We start from the raw sequence: 13,306 nt of genomic DNA on the forward strand, positions 1-13,306 counted from the left end.
GTGAAATGATATTTTAAATATTTTATATTTTATTATCTTATTAAAATTGTGATTTGACGGAAAATATTAAAATATTACGTAGACTAAAACGTAAGATACAGATCATAAAATGAAAATACAAGAGGCAGACAGTAAATTATACATACTGCTGTCGGCGTATTAAACTATTAAATGAATAGGACAGAACAGACGCAGAGTCTGCGAGAATATGTATAGCCTCTGAAACTGTATATAGACCTTAATTACGTTCCCAAAGAAATGTAACACAAAATCATCTAGAAGTAATGATATTAGTTTAACTTTTGAAATTCGACATGAGCTTTAAAACATCCACTGAAACAGAATGAGAAAGAAATGTATTAATAGTGAAACACTTACCTTGTTTCAGTTACAGGAACACGATTCAGACGTACAGTGTCAGATACTTTTAGAGATTTCTGATTCGTCAGGTCCCTGACAAATTCCAGGAGCTTTTCTTGTAGGCATTCAAAACTACCAGACAAATCGCCACCTGTGCAATGAGCATTTTCACCAACAAGGTTTAAGAGATCATCAATCGTTAAATGTGAAGCATAATTTGATAAATCACCAGTAAGATATCCAATTATGTTTGTTATATTTAAATAGCTGTATTTTATTTCATCTTTTAACGAATAAGGATATCCATTTGAAGTCAGCTTTGATTCATGGCTTCTGTTTACTTCTCGTGGTTCATTGATTAAATGAATTTTATTTATGTGATTCACTGTTGTGTTGTTCATTGCTGTATCAAATGTCGATGGAAGTTCAGTGTCCCAATTTACAATTGGTTCTTGTATCATAACAAATTCTGAAGATTCATAGCCACCGTTCACGACTGGGTTATGTGTTGTAGAAAATTCTGTTAAAAATTCAGTATCCACATTCGCGGTTGGATTTCGCAATGTATTTTCCTTTTTCGTGACTGCATCCTGATTATTTAAAATTGATTTATAATTTTCGGTAAGAACGTTCCTCCCTGTATTTTCAACGTCATAGTACTCTTGTATTGGTATAGTTGTTGGTTGCTCGTACGTTATTGGCTTTGGTAATACTGGCGGCGTTGGATTATGAATTTTATTTAGTATTGAACTACTGCACATTCGAGAATCGGTACATTCTGAACAAATTAATTTATCCATTTGGATAATAAAAACAATTACCAGTACCGCATGTCTGAGGTTGTAAGTATAAAGTGTTCCTAATTCTTTAGAAACAATCTCACAAATTCTTAGACTCATGTTTTTACACTACGCGGTCTTAAAATACAAAGTTAATGAACAACATTGTCGCTTCTGCTGACTCTCTAATGAAGAGCTGTACAAGACGAGTTCTGCTTGACACTTAAGGTCACAGTAGTAACCAAACGAGCTTTATATATAAACAAAACAATTAGCACTTAGAGTCGTGTGAACTGTTATGATATTCTACAATATTAAATTTGTAGCTGAGAGTGAATCACAAAACATATCCATTACTTAACTCAACAGCATAACACGTTTTAAACATGGCTGCTCATGAATGAGATAAAGAATAGTGTAGCTTTTTTACAGGCTACTATCCGATGGAGAACAGGGTTGTTCACAATCTCGTTAGTGTTTTTAGCGGGAAATTCGAACAGTTTGTTTTAATGATGTCTTTGATAAAGAAACATTCATACGCAGACATTAGGTTTATATTACAATTAGAAGTATAAATTCAGAAAATTCGTCTTAATATTTAATTTAGAACTGTTATCACATCGACTTCGTCCCAAAATATTAATAATTTATAAGTTGCGATATTTTACTTTGTTGATTTCTGCAAAGTAATAAGCTGGTGGAGAAAAACTCATAAATAGGACATTCATAATTTGATCAGATCAAAAGGATAATATGCGAATTTAGAATGTGTCGGAGATTAAAAATAATATTACAAAAAATATGTCGTAAAATTTGAAACGAAGATTTTAGAATTCGAGACTTGGACATATACGTACTAGGATAATAAGAAAATCGCTTATTGGTCTGTGAGCCATATTTTGCTTGTTCAGGACAGAATTCAGTTGCGGACTTCTGTGAATATGGTAAAGATCATTCCGTAAATGACGGATCATTTCATGATAAGTTGAGTGACTACCCGATCCTCAAGAAGAATTAAGTTATTTTTTTTTCTGCAGATGAATTTGAAGAAATTGATCCAGCCAGTCAGTCAGTTACTGAGCGAACGTGTTCACAGTCCAGTCAATGAACCACCGAATTACCTCACTTAATCAAAGGGACAGTACAACCAATTAATGAACCAGATCAGTCATTCATAACATCAGCGAGTCATCCGTTAACAGCTGGACAACCAATCAAATAACATGAGGATATAACAAACGTCATTCAAGCGAAGGAATACTCAGAGTCACACAGCGCATGCGCGCCGACAGGTGCTGTAACGACCTATTGGTTGCGTGTCTGAGGCTCGTTAACATAACTTTGTCGCTGCTAGTTTTTTAAATAAATAAATTACGGGTTTCTTAATTCTTATCGTATGAGAGTCTCGAGGCGTAACGCGCGCTGTACTGAGAATTCATAATCGATTCTGTTAATGAGAAACAAAGTACTGACTATAAAATGCATAGTTTTTGTGTACACTAATTTGTGATTATATCTAACGTGTAAATACGAGTAGTTTATTTGTAGGAAGTAACATCCTCAGCTGTCAGAAGTTCACATAACGTTTAACCTGTCTCGTAAAGTAGCCTAGAGGTGAGTGATCTTTTTTTCAAAATCCAACCACATTACACTGTGGACGGGAGACTGAGTTTTCTGGACAAGGAACCGGACCCAGGCTGGCATTTTGAAGATTTGGCTAAAATGAAACCAAATGTTGAGACTTTTAACAAGATCCCAGTGCCTCGAAACTAAGATCCAGGGGAAAGATTATCGTTAAGCGTTAAGTATCCTTTGCCCCTTTTCGACACGCAAGAAAGTCTTTCCTTACTTTTATTTGCATGAAACTCCTTTGATTTAAACATCAAAATTAACATTAATAATTTTATGCAGGAACTCTCTCATTTTTATGTTTTATTGCGTCAGCTTTAATGTCTGAAGATGGAAGCCTTTGCTAGTGCAGAATTTAAGTCAGAGATATCGTTCCTAGGATATTTTAGCCCACAAAATATTCGCATGAAATTTCCATCATAATCTGAATTCATTACAGCTCCTGACATAGATTTAAAATCTGCTGTAAATTCTACTTCTCTCAGAACAGAGGTTTACATCAGCACTGAAATAATTTATTTTATTTTCGTTGTCTTATTACTTCAGTGTTATTTTTTTTTTTGACTTCTATATCTTTTCTTTCGTAATAATATCCACCTGCTTTCTTTTCTTCACTTTTCGTTTACTTTTCTAAACTTTCTTCTTTTCCTTCACATTATTTTCCTAGGTTTGCTATTTCTCTTAAAATAGACATTCGTTTGAAGCCTGGGTTTCACACCTTTTTTATTTTAGCTTTTCCTCTTTCTCTCTGTTATTCTTCTTCTTCTTGTTCTGCTTTTTCGCCCTTTATCTTATGTTCGTTCTTCCTCCTATTCTCATCCATCTTAATTCTCTTTGACTTTTTCATTTTCTTTTCCTTTTTCTCCTATCCCCTTTTCTTCCTGCTATTCTCTTATTATTTTCGTTTTCACACTCATTCCTTTTGTCTTTTCTCTTATTATACTTATTTGACTCATAAAATTCCGTTTTAAATTTCATCTGCCCTTCTTCAACTTCTTTCGTCTTCAAGATTTCTCTCGCCAGGCTAGATCTAGGACAGAGCATCCAAGTATTAACAACTAACTAACTAACTAGATGGCTTACCGAACCCGAAGGTTCATCACCGAATTAACCAAAGCCCTCCACCGGACCCTGTCCTGGGCCAACAAAATCCAGTCTCCTTCAACTCCTATCTCTCATAGATCCCGCCTGAGATTATCCTCCCATCTACGTCTAGGTCTCCCCAGCGGTCTCTTCCGTTCAGGTTTCCCAACCAATACCCGGTGCAAACCTCTTGTCCCATCCATGCGCGCTACATGTCCCGCCCATCTCACTTTTCTCGACTTAATCACCCTCACAATACTGGGGGAGCAGTACAGATTTTTAAGCTCGTCATTGTGCAGTTTTCTCCACGCCCCATCGTCTTCCCTCTTAGGCCCAAATATCCTCCTCAACACCCGATTCTCAAACACCTGCAATCTGTGTTCCTCCCTCTGAGTGAGAGACCATGTTTCGCACCCATACAAAACAACTGCCTCAGTAAATATAATACATATACTTTAAAAGTCAGGCAGATTATTGACTATCAGCTTCCAATTAAAATCCTTAACCAGCGTGACATTTAGTGGTCATGTACTTTAAACGTAAGCTGCTGGTAGATTAACACACATCTCTAGTACGGAATATGAGATATTGAATCGAATTACAGTTATTTGTCGGAGTGTCTCGACTTAAGTTACAGCATCTTTTTAGCACGAAACAAAAACGTGTTCCTCCATTAATCATTCCTTCGCAACTGGCCATGAATTTTGTTAAAAAACAATTTTGGTTGGACCCCCTGAGGTATTATGCCAGGTGCAAACCAGAGAGAACAATGATTTGCATTGTGCCATCCACTACACGAATAGTTAACCTAACAGACCGTCGCTTAACCATTTCTAGGACGTAGTGTTAAAATCTGATTTCATGTCTTCCTTTATTTTTGTGTTGGCGCGAAACGTGACTTTGAGTAAAGGGCATGCATGAATTATAAATACGAAAGCAAAGTTTTCTGGAATTTTTTTGGAACTACGAAGGATGAAGAGATACTTCGGTACAACGCACAACGAGGGACTTAGAGATGCATGCCCTTGTTATGATCTAGGAGGCTACAATTTGGTAGAAATGTGACTAGTACGGTGATTAAAAGTAGTACGTAAAGAATTTTGGAAAACAGAGGAAAAATGGCAGAATGACTTTAAAATAGATCGTAGCCTACGAGAATATGAGTTAGGTGTAATTGGCTGAAAGTCGCTCTTTTTACATAATTTAAAACGCCAGTATTTTGAATAGACTGATCGCTTAGTGCGAGGCTAAACCCCGGATTCGCTAAAAAGAAAATTCGAGGTTAAAATTATCGCTCTTAATGAAAACTGGAATACTGCATCGCGTCTGTAATGAGTCCGATGTGTAAAGAATTACCATTCTTATCAAATAATGTCGTCCTCAACGTGTTTTGTGAAGCATCAAAGTCAATCAATGTCTGAATAAAGTGGATGTCATTCAATTATGTGGTCCATGACTCAGTATGAAAGACAATTTTTACATAGCTTCGTCGTTAGATGGAGGAGAGTAGTCAGCTTTGAGACTCTGACCGCTTTACCCCTGAGGAAAGGTTACCGGTGTCCATTGGGTAGGAGCCAGGGTGATTCTGAGACCCGGTTCAGACGTTGATGATAACGATTTGATTTAATCGACTGGTTAAGAGCGGATGGAATATGGCGAGGTGGTTAGAGGTAAATATTTTTAATTTTCTGCAATTCATCCTTAAATAATCACAAATTTTCTACACGTAATTCAATGTTATGTTGGGTATCGTCTTACGTAATAATAGGTAACTGCTTTTACATGACACGAATTGCACCTGCGTGACGCTGCAGAGATCAGTAAACTTCATCTGTTTAATCCACACTGTGATGAGTCAAAATATGGATTCCAACAAACTACTTATCTGTTGTTAATTTGCATAAGAGTTAATCAGTAGTTAAGATTTATAGACGCTACAATTCTGGCGTAAATTTGAAAGCCGTCTTCATTTCTTTTTGAAGTTGTACTTTAAAGTCGGTTGCTATGGTTAAGCTACTTCGCTATTCCTTGATGTACCACTAACCTACATCACTCCATTGTTATGCCGATTTTCACAGCAACTCTATCTTTGCACATAAGATATAACCCGCCTTCACAACTTTAACATCATGTAATTATCTTTTTGTACAGCGACCTAAATTATTGATGCATTCACTGCGCTACGCAAATAGTCTCTAGGTCTTTAGTTCGTGAATGAAAAGTACCCATGCTCTCTTCTTAATAGTGTAAAACAAGGTAGTATATTTGCGTCATATTGTGAATTAGGTTAAATTTTAATATTTTCCGTCAAATCACAATTTTAATAAGATAATAAAATATAAAATATTTAAAATATCATTTCACGTTCCGTATCGAATGATCGATTTACAAATTGGAACGTCTCTTACCTTCGGTCTAATATATAAGAGTAATCTGATAAGAACATTTCAATAAAACTGCATAACATTGTAAATGATTGTAATTCGAGTTTTAAATTTTACCAATCTAATTTATACCTGAGGACGGTTAAATATAACCGAAACATGTCGTAAGAGACGTTCCAATTTGTAAATCGATCATTCGATACGGAACGTGAAATGATATTTTAAATATTTTATTATCTTGTTAAAATTGTGATTTGACGGAAAATATTAAAATTTAAAATTTAGTGTAAAAACAAGCTTGGCCAAAGAACAGAGACTTCCATTCCAAAGCACTACTGAAGTTAGTCTAACATTTCCTTAGCTATGAGATGATACATCGCTAAAACAGTACAGAGTACAGATTCACCAAAAAGCATTTCGGTACGAAACGTGAACTTTGGCTGAAACATTTTCTTGTTGGGATAAATACTTGGTGGTTTGTGCCCGATATGAGAACACAAACGTATTTAGGTCTTCATATAAAGTGTCAGACATGTTTGTCCCATTCTAGCCAGAATTCAATTTAGTGGAACACAATAGGTCAAACACTTAGCCAGTGAAGTTTCTATAGACCGCGTTTTCGTTCACATCATGGACGCCACTCAGACTCCTTTCCATCTGTCTTTTTCTCTTAGTATTAAAGAGGCAAGAACATTATTGTGGATTCTAAGTTAAAAATGCATGGAGCTCTGTTCTCATTACTACTATATATGTGTTGTTTGAATACAATGACAGATTTACGTCCTGTCACTTACCATCAGCATTTAGGGTTAAGTATTTAAAATATGGCAACTCACATTTATCATAAACTTCAACAATTAATCCCAGAAGATGGCTGTCTTCTGGGTTGTTGCGCCGTGGTAGAAGTTTACCGACGTTTAAGAGGTCCTTGATGCCTTCATCTTTATAATCTTCTCCGTGAGAACATCAAATTTTAACTAAGCCCAACTTCCTGTCCTTGTAATATCTATATTGATCAATGTATCAAGAGAAGAGATCACTTGGAAGATATATGGGAGGATAATATTAAAATGGATCTTTAAGAAAGAGGATGTGAGGGTGTCGACTGCCTTCTCACATCCTAAGAATATAATTATTCCGTCACACACAACAAATAAATTTATTGTTGTAACACACAGTTATGATAATAGTATTAAACATTATGTAGCGAAAAATTCTTGTTTTTTTTTAAATTATACTTGAGTTGAGCCTGAAGAAAACCAAAATAAGCCGAAACATGTAGTTGCATTTTTTTCCAAAACACTATTATCATAAGTGTATGTTACAATAGTACATTTTTGTTTATGAAGGAAAAAATTAAAACGTTTCCTAGGCAACACCATAACCTTTCTCTTGAAAATAATATTCTAACATAGCCTATGTTTCTTAGACGTTTGTAGGCGACGTTCCAATTCTTTATGATTACGTTCGCAAAATGAACATCACGGTAAAAGGTGGAGAGAGTTTTAGTTCACATTCTGTCCGCCTATACGAAATGAAATTCTTTTCTACAATCATTGCAGACCCTTATTGGTAAAATCCATCAAATTCCTCCGAGAGTAGCATGTACCGAGTCCTGCCAACTGTCTAAACGAAAAAAGTTGGGACCACCAGTGCTCAGGCACTTGAAGAACGGGTCGTCATAGTATCGAAGTAAGTAGCATGTAACCACGCGAACTGCCTCGTGCATCATGGCGGGCTTCCGCGGCCCCAGTACGCATGCGCGGCGCAGACTGGTGCGGAGGTGTTTCCACTGTCCGCCATATATAACTACTTCAATCTACGGGTGACCGCGCAAATAGGCCATATTTGTCAGGACGGAACGCGTGGAATTTTACCGTGACGTTCACGGAAGTCACACGCTGCGTATTGTTCAGTTCACGAGATGCGTTCTGCTGGGAATCCAGGCTTCATAACCTGGTGCATTCAGTTGCTGTGACATGGATAACTGCGTATGCTAGAAGGTGTAATTATATTTCATTTTTCCTTCTCTCCTCTGTTCTAATTACCTCTTTCTTCCTCACTTTCCTTCACTCATAGTTGGCTTACGTATATTTATTTCACAAATTCAGACCTTATTTCTCTTTTTAAATTATAAATAAGTAGGTCGCCGAGAATCGAACTCCGGATTTTACCAGTACGAAACAAAAATGTGTATCACTCCACCGAATTCTTCCATACTTACGCCTGTTTGAATGAATGTGTGGCCCGAATACGTACATAAACACCTTACACGTAATATTTATTGCTTACTAAACCTAATTCCTTGCTCAGTTATAGGCTGTAAGTGACTTATAATATAATATGGAGCCTAGGAAATTATTTCTGATTCCTCTGTGACTAAGACGTTCCAAACTACAGATGGATAGAAATCTTCAGTGTGTCATCAACGGGACACTGTACTTTGCTCGCCTGCCAGACGTTTCAAAAACTGTTCTCTACGGTAAACAACGCACATAAATTATCTGAAAACGAACGGGATGTGGGCCCTTGGCGTCAGAACAACTGTGGTTACGTAGGTGTCTCGTAGCACCGGCTGTTCTGTTAACACGGGTCCTGTATCTCGAAACTCACCGTCTTTTACTGCAGTAACCGTTAAACAGCTCGACAGATATTACAAAAAGAAAATGTATTTGTGTTCGACACAAAAAGAACAACGATTTCTTTGCGAAACTGCGTTCCTCTGCGTTTGTCTTGAAGAGAGTTTCTCTGTCTTGTGCAGCTGAATTCTTGTGCCAGAATGAAGAGTCATATGTGGTATAAGTAGGCTGAAATGATACGTAAGACTATCGTTGGCAACGTAGATAAGTTACGAAGGAATATGTTTTGTCAGAAAAAATTCCCGATTAAATGCGTACATCTTAGTGGAATTTATTTACGTTATGTGCAAATTGATCGTGCTCAGAGAAGAAAAATTCGTCTCACACGTTAAAAAAATGTTTTTTGAACAACACAGACATGAAAACGCCTCAATGGCATCGTTTTCAGTCACCTCTTAATTATTATTCTTCGTTGTTACTACCTGCAAATTCCTGCATGAAGAATATGGTTTTAGGCTTAACTTATAAAAATCAAGGCCACTCCCGTTTTGCCAACGTCTTTATCATTGTAGTTCCGCTGTCGTCGAGTGCTGTCACCTGGTAGAGGGTAATAGAACTCTCAGTAAGTCGGTGGTGATGACTCGACCCATAAAGTTGATGAAAATTGTGTACGACGACTCACTATTTGACACAGAAGAATTTTTCAAATTTTTCCTGGGCATGTACAAATATAATCTGTTATGTTCTTTTACATATACTTTAGAAAATTATACAAGCACAATTGACTTGTAATTGAGGACACATACTAAAATCTGGCGAATTTAAATTCGTTGGAATTGGTCCAATACGTCATATGAAGCTGAAATACAATGTTATTCCAATTTAAAAGCCAGTTATCATACTAAAAGTATTATGCACAGGCTCTACATAGCATAAAACGCTGGCCTAAATTTTATTTGAGACCTACGATTTAATTTAAAGCATATTTTGATACAAAATAAGCAAATAAAAAAACTATTATTACTATAAAAAAATACACTAGTGCCATACGCGTTTCAACCTCAAGAGGTCATCATCAGTGGGAACAAGGAAATGAATTCATTTAATCAAAATGGTTTAAAAATGATTTAGAAAACAAATAATGAAGTTGAGTATTTTACAAAAGCATATGGAGTAACACTACACTAGTGTAAAATACTCTGTATCTAAACCATTTTTAAATCATTTTGATTAAATTAATTAATTTCCTTGTTGCCACTGATGATGACTTCTTGAGGTTGAAACACGTAGGGCACTAGTGTATTTTTTATAGTAATAATAGTTTGTTTGCTTGATTATTTTATATTTTAATACACTACACGGTATGCAAATTTCTAAGAATATTTTTATACGATGGACATTTAACGAAATACAAGTAAACACATTTTTGTTGTGTGTAGTGGTTATGTAGTGTGAACATATTGCCAATAAAAAGCTTTTAACTGCAATGAAATGGGCGTAAAGGAAAATATTGTGAAGAGGGTAATTAAAAATGAATAATCTAATTAATTACACCTAGCTGACACACTGTTCATTCGTACGCGTTCCTGTCAGAATGTTTGTAAATATAAGACGTAATTTAGGGCCATGTCTGTTCATCTGGTGGCATTTGATATTGGAAATTTATGAGCAGTGGTGTTGTAACTGGTAATCCTCGCATATTGATCATAGTTTCTTGAACGTGTTAAGAAAATCTCCAGTACATTATCACATAATAGGCCACTAAAATATGCCTTTGACATTTCCGTTAATTTATCATTTACAGTTACTCTACCATTTCTCATTCTTTGTTAAATAAATTACACGGCCGAAAAAGTTATTATAAATGAACAGATAAGCAAATACAATGAAAGGAACACATTTCGTTTTACAATATTTTCCTGCGTCTTATAAATACATTGGTTATTAATACGTCTATATGTACATCTGGCAGTTTGTGAATATTTATCGTAATATTTAGATAAAGATGGAAAAAATAAGATTAAAATAGTCTTAGAGAAATGGTGGGCTGGATTAATCTGGTTACGTATACTGTCCAATAGCTGAATTTTGTGAACACTGAAATAAACGTTTGGGTTTAACAAAGCCAGGGCATTTTCTGACCAGCTGAGCGACTCAAAATCTAAAGAAAGGCCATGAACTTGTTGGTAACATTCTTAAAACTGTACCATTTTCGGCGAGCACTTTTAAATATTGGGTCACTGCGATATTTTTTATTATGGATTTCAGATAATTAGTATTGGGTCATAGTTTATCAGGATGGTTTTCGATAATGGAATTTGGTGACCAGACATCGGAAAGGCAGGAATATCTTGACCACCTCAATGGTCTACTTGAAGTTGATAGGCATTTACATATATGGATTGATGGTAAGGATTGAGTAGGATAAAAATATGTTAAACCAATTTCATGGAATTACTGCTTATTTATATTTATCTTTAGGTTACATAAAGAGCGTTGTTGTTATTATCTGAGCGACTATTAGCTTTTCCAGATGACTATCAATAGAATTGATGAGTTTACGTAATGTATGTAGGGACACATTTTTATTTATTCGTTCATAATGCGTCAGGTATTCGAACTCTTGCCTTACAGGGTACGAGGAAGGAGTTTTAACCACTGCACTCCAAAATGGGACCTCCGAGATGATAGCACTCACTCTGCGTGTCCCGCACTGTTGCTGTCTTTTATATAAGTTTTACGTCTGCCTTACGATAAACATCTAATTGTCTCTTGTACACGGATCAGGATGTTGGAGTTTTCTAGGTCATCGGCTCAGTAAGCCAAGAGAAATTTTGTTGTAGAGCTAGGAACGTTCTTGACCTCGAAGTAGGCCAGCCAAGTGGAGTGTAACTGGTAAACAAGGATGCCTTACCCACGTGTCTTCTTTCCAGCAGCGGGTAATGGAGGCCAAGGTGGTCAGGAAATGAAACGAGGGCTCCCGAGGAATGTGGGCCGTCTCCATCTTGCTTGAGGAGTTACTTTCAAATTAACGCTGCACTTGAAAAACGTGGACATGTGTCTAGGGCTACTGTGGGATATAAGCAAGGAATGTTCCAAAACAGTTAATGCTGAAGTTGCCACTGAGATCGTCTGGTGTGGGGAGCGGATCGAAATATACACGCATTCTAGGCATCAGTGATGTATATAAGCGACAGGTCAGATTGATGCTCCGGCCGTTTAACCCCTCTGACTATTGGGTGGGACTAAGATCTGCCCTGGACGTTGTGGTAAACAAAATGTGAGGTTTTATGTTCTGACTGTGTGTAGTCTGGTGGAATTTTACTGACGTTTCAAACGCCCCTGCTGCCTCCATCGCTCAGAAACATGACACAGCATCCTAGAAGACAACCATATTCAGACAAATCCATGGCTTTCCCTATACTTAGTTGTGATCCACCCCCGTTGTTCAGTTAAGTACTCAAATTTCTAATTAATTTTCCCGCCTCTTATAATGTGGTAAATCTGTAATCATTCTGTAAATATTATGGACAATTTTTGTAATCAGAATTAAAAATATAAATTTAATAATCCTCTTTATATTTTGTGAAGCGTATGTTTTAATGGTAAAATTCCGGTGACATTTAAACCTGTTACGTTTATTCATTCTGAACCTTGCAGTGTGCCACACCAATGCAAAGGCTCTTAATAATTGTTTCAGGAAGATAGGTGTTCAAGTTGTAGGATGTTTATAATTCTTTCACAAATAAATTTTTGCGGAAAAGAGGATAGAGTGAATTTTATTTTTTTTTTAAATTTATTTTGGGGACAATTGACTTTGGTATTTAGCCCGTAAACTTTGTCGAATATATTTCTGTGCCACCACAAGTTAGGCTCTAGTATGCCTGTCTGTCTGTCTGTCTGTCAGCAAGAAGCTACGCCTAAGTTAAGGGACCGATTTTTATGAAACTTGGTACAAGTAGATGTACTTGTGTTTCATCAAGACTGTTTGGTTTAGTTTCGATTAATTTTAAATATAATTTTTTTCTAAAATGCCTAAATTAACTCCATGTCCTATAATTTGAATTCATTGACAGATTTTGATAAAACTTGGTATACAGCAGAAACTGTATTATATTATACAAACAAAAGAACTGCGTACATTTTATTCAATGTAAAGTATTTTAAAGAGTCTAAATAACTTTTCTCGTATTCAAAGAGAAAATATGTGGATATTGAAAGATATAATTATATGTAATTTTCAAATATCTCACTAACTAAAGAAATAGTTATTAGTGTAGTCTTACATCATCATAAGCGTATTCCATGTTCCTTCAACGACCCGGAATCTAATTCATGTCTGCTTGTGTTAAAACACATTTGATTTTCATTGATTAAGCTGACGTAATGCCTGAATTAAATGCAAGTTTTGAATAAGTTAACTTTCCAGAAGGATTAATTTGTTAATTTATAACTTGTGTTGGGCAAGGCCGTGGTCTAGGTAACACGGAGT

The 13,306-nt window shown here is 36.0% G+C and overlaps 1 long non-coding RNA gene across 3 annotated transcripts in view; it reads left to right on the plus strand.

The window, feature by feature from the left end:
• The window catches only part of LOC110829473 (uncharacterized), a 414,372-nt gene that overhangs the window by 135,948 nt on the left and 265,118 nt on the right, over nt 1–13,306 (plus strand). The window lies entirely within an intron of this gene.

The sequence above is a fragment of the Zootermopsis nevadensis genome, unplaced genomic scaffold, assembly GCF_977971745.1.
Source record: "Zootermopsis nevadensis isolate Lab colony 2312 unplaced genomic scaffold, Znev_1.0 Znev_ptg000017l, whole genome shotgun sequence".
NCBI classification, from domain to species: domain Eukaryota; kingdom Metazoa; phylum Arthropoda; class Insecta; order Blattodea; family Termopsidae; genus Zootermopsis; species Zootermopsis nevadensis.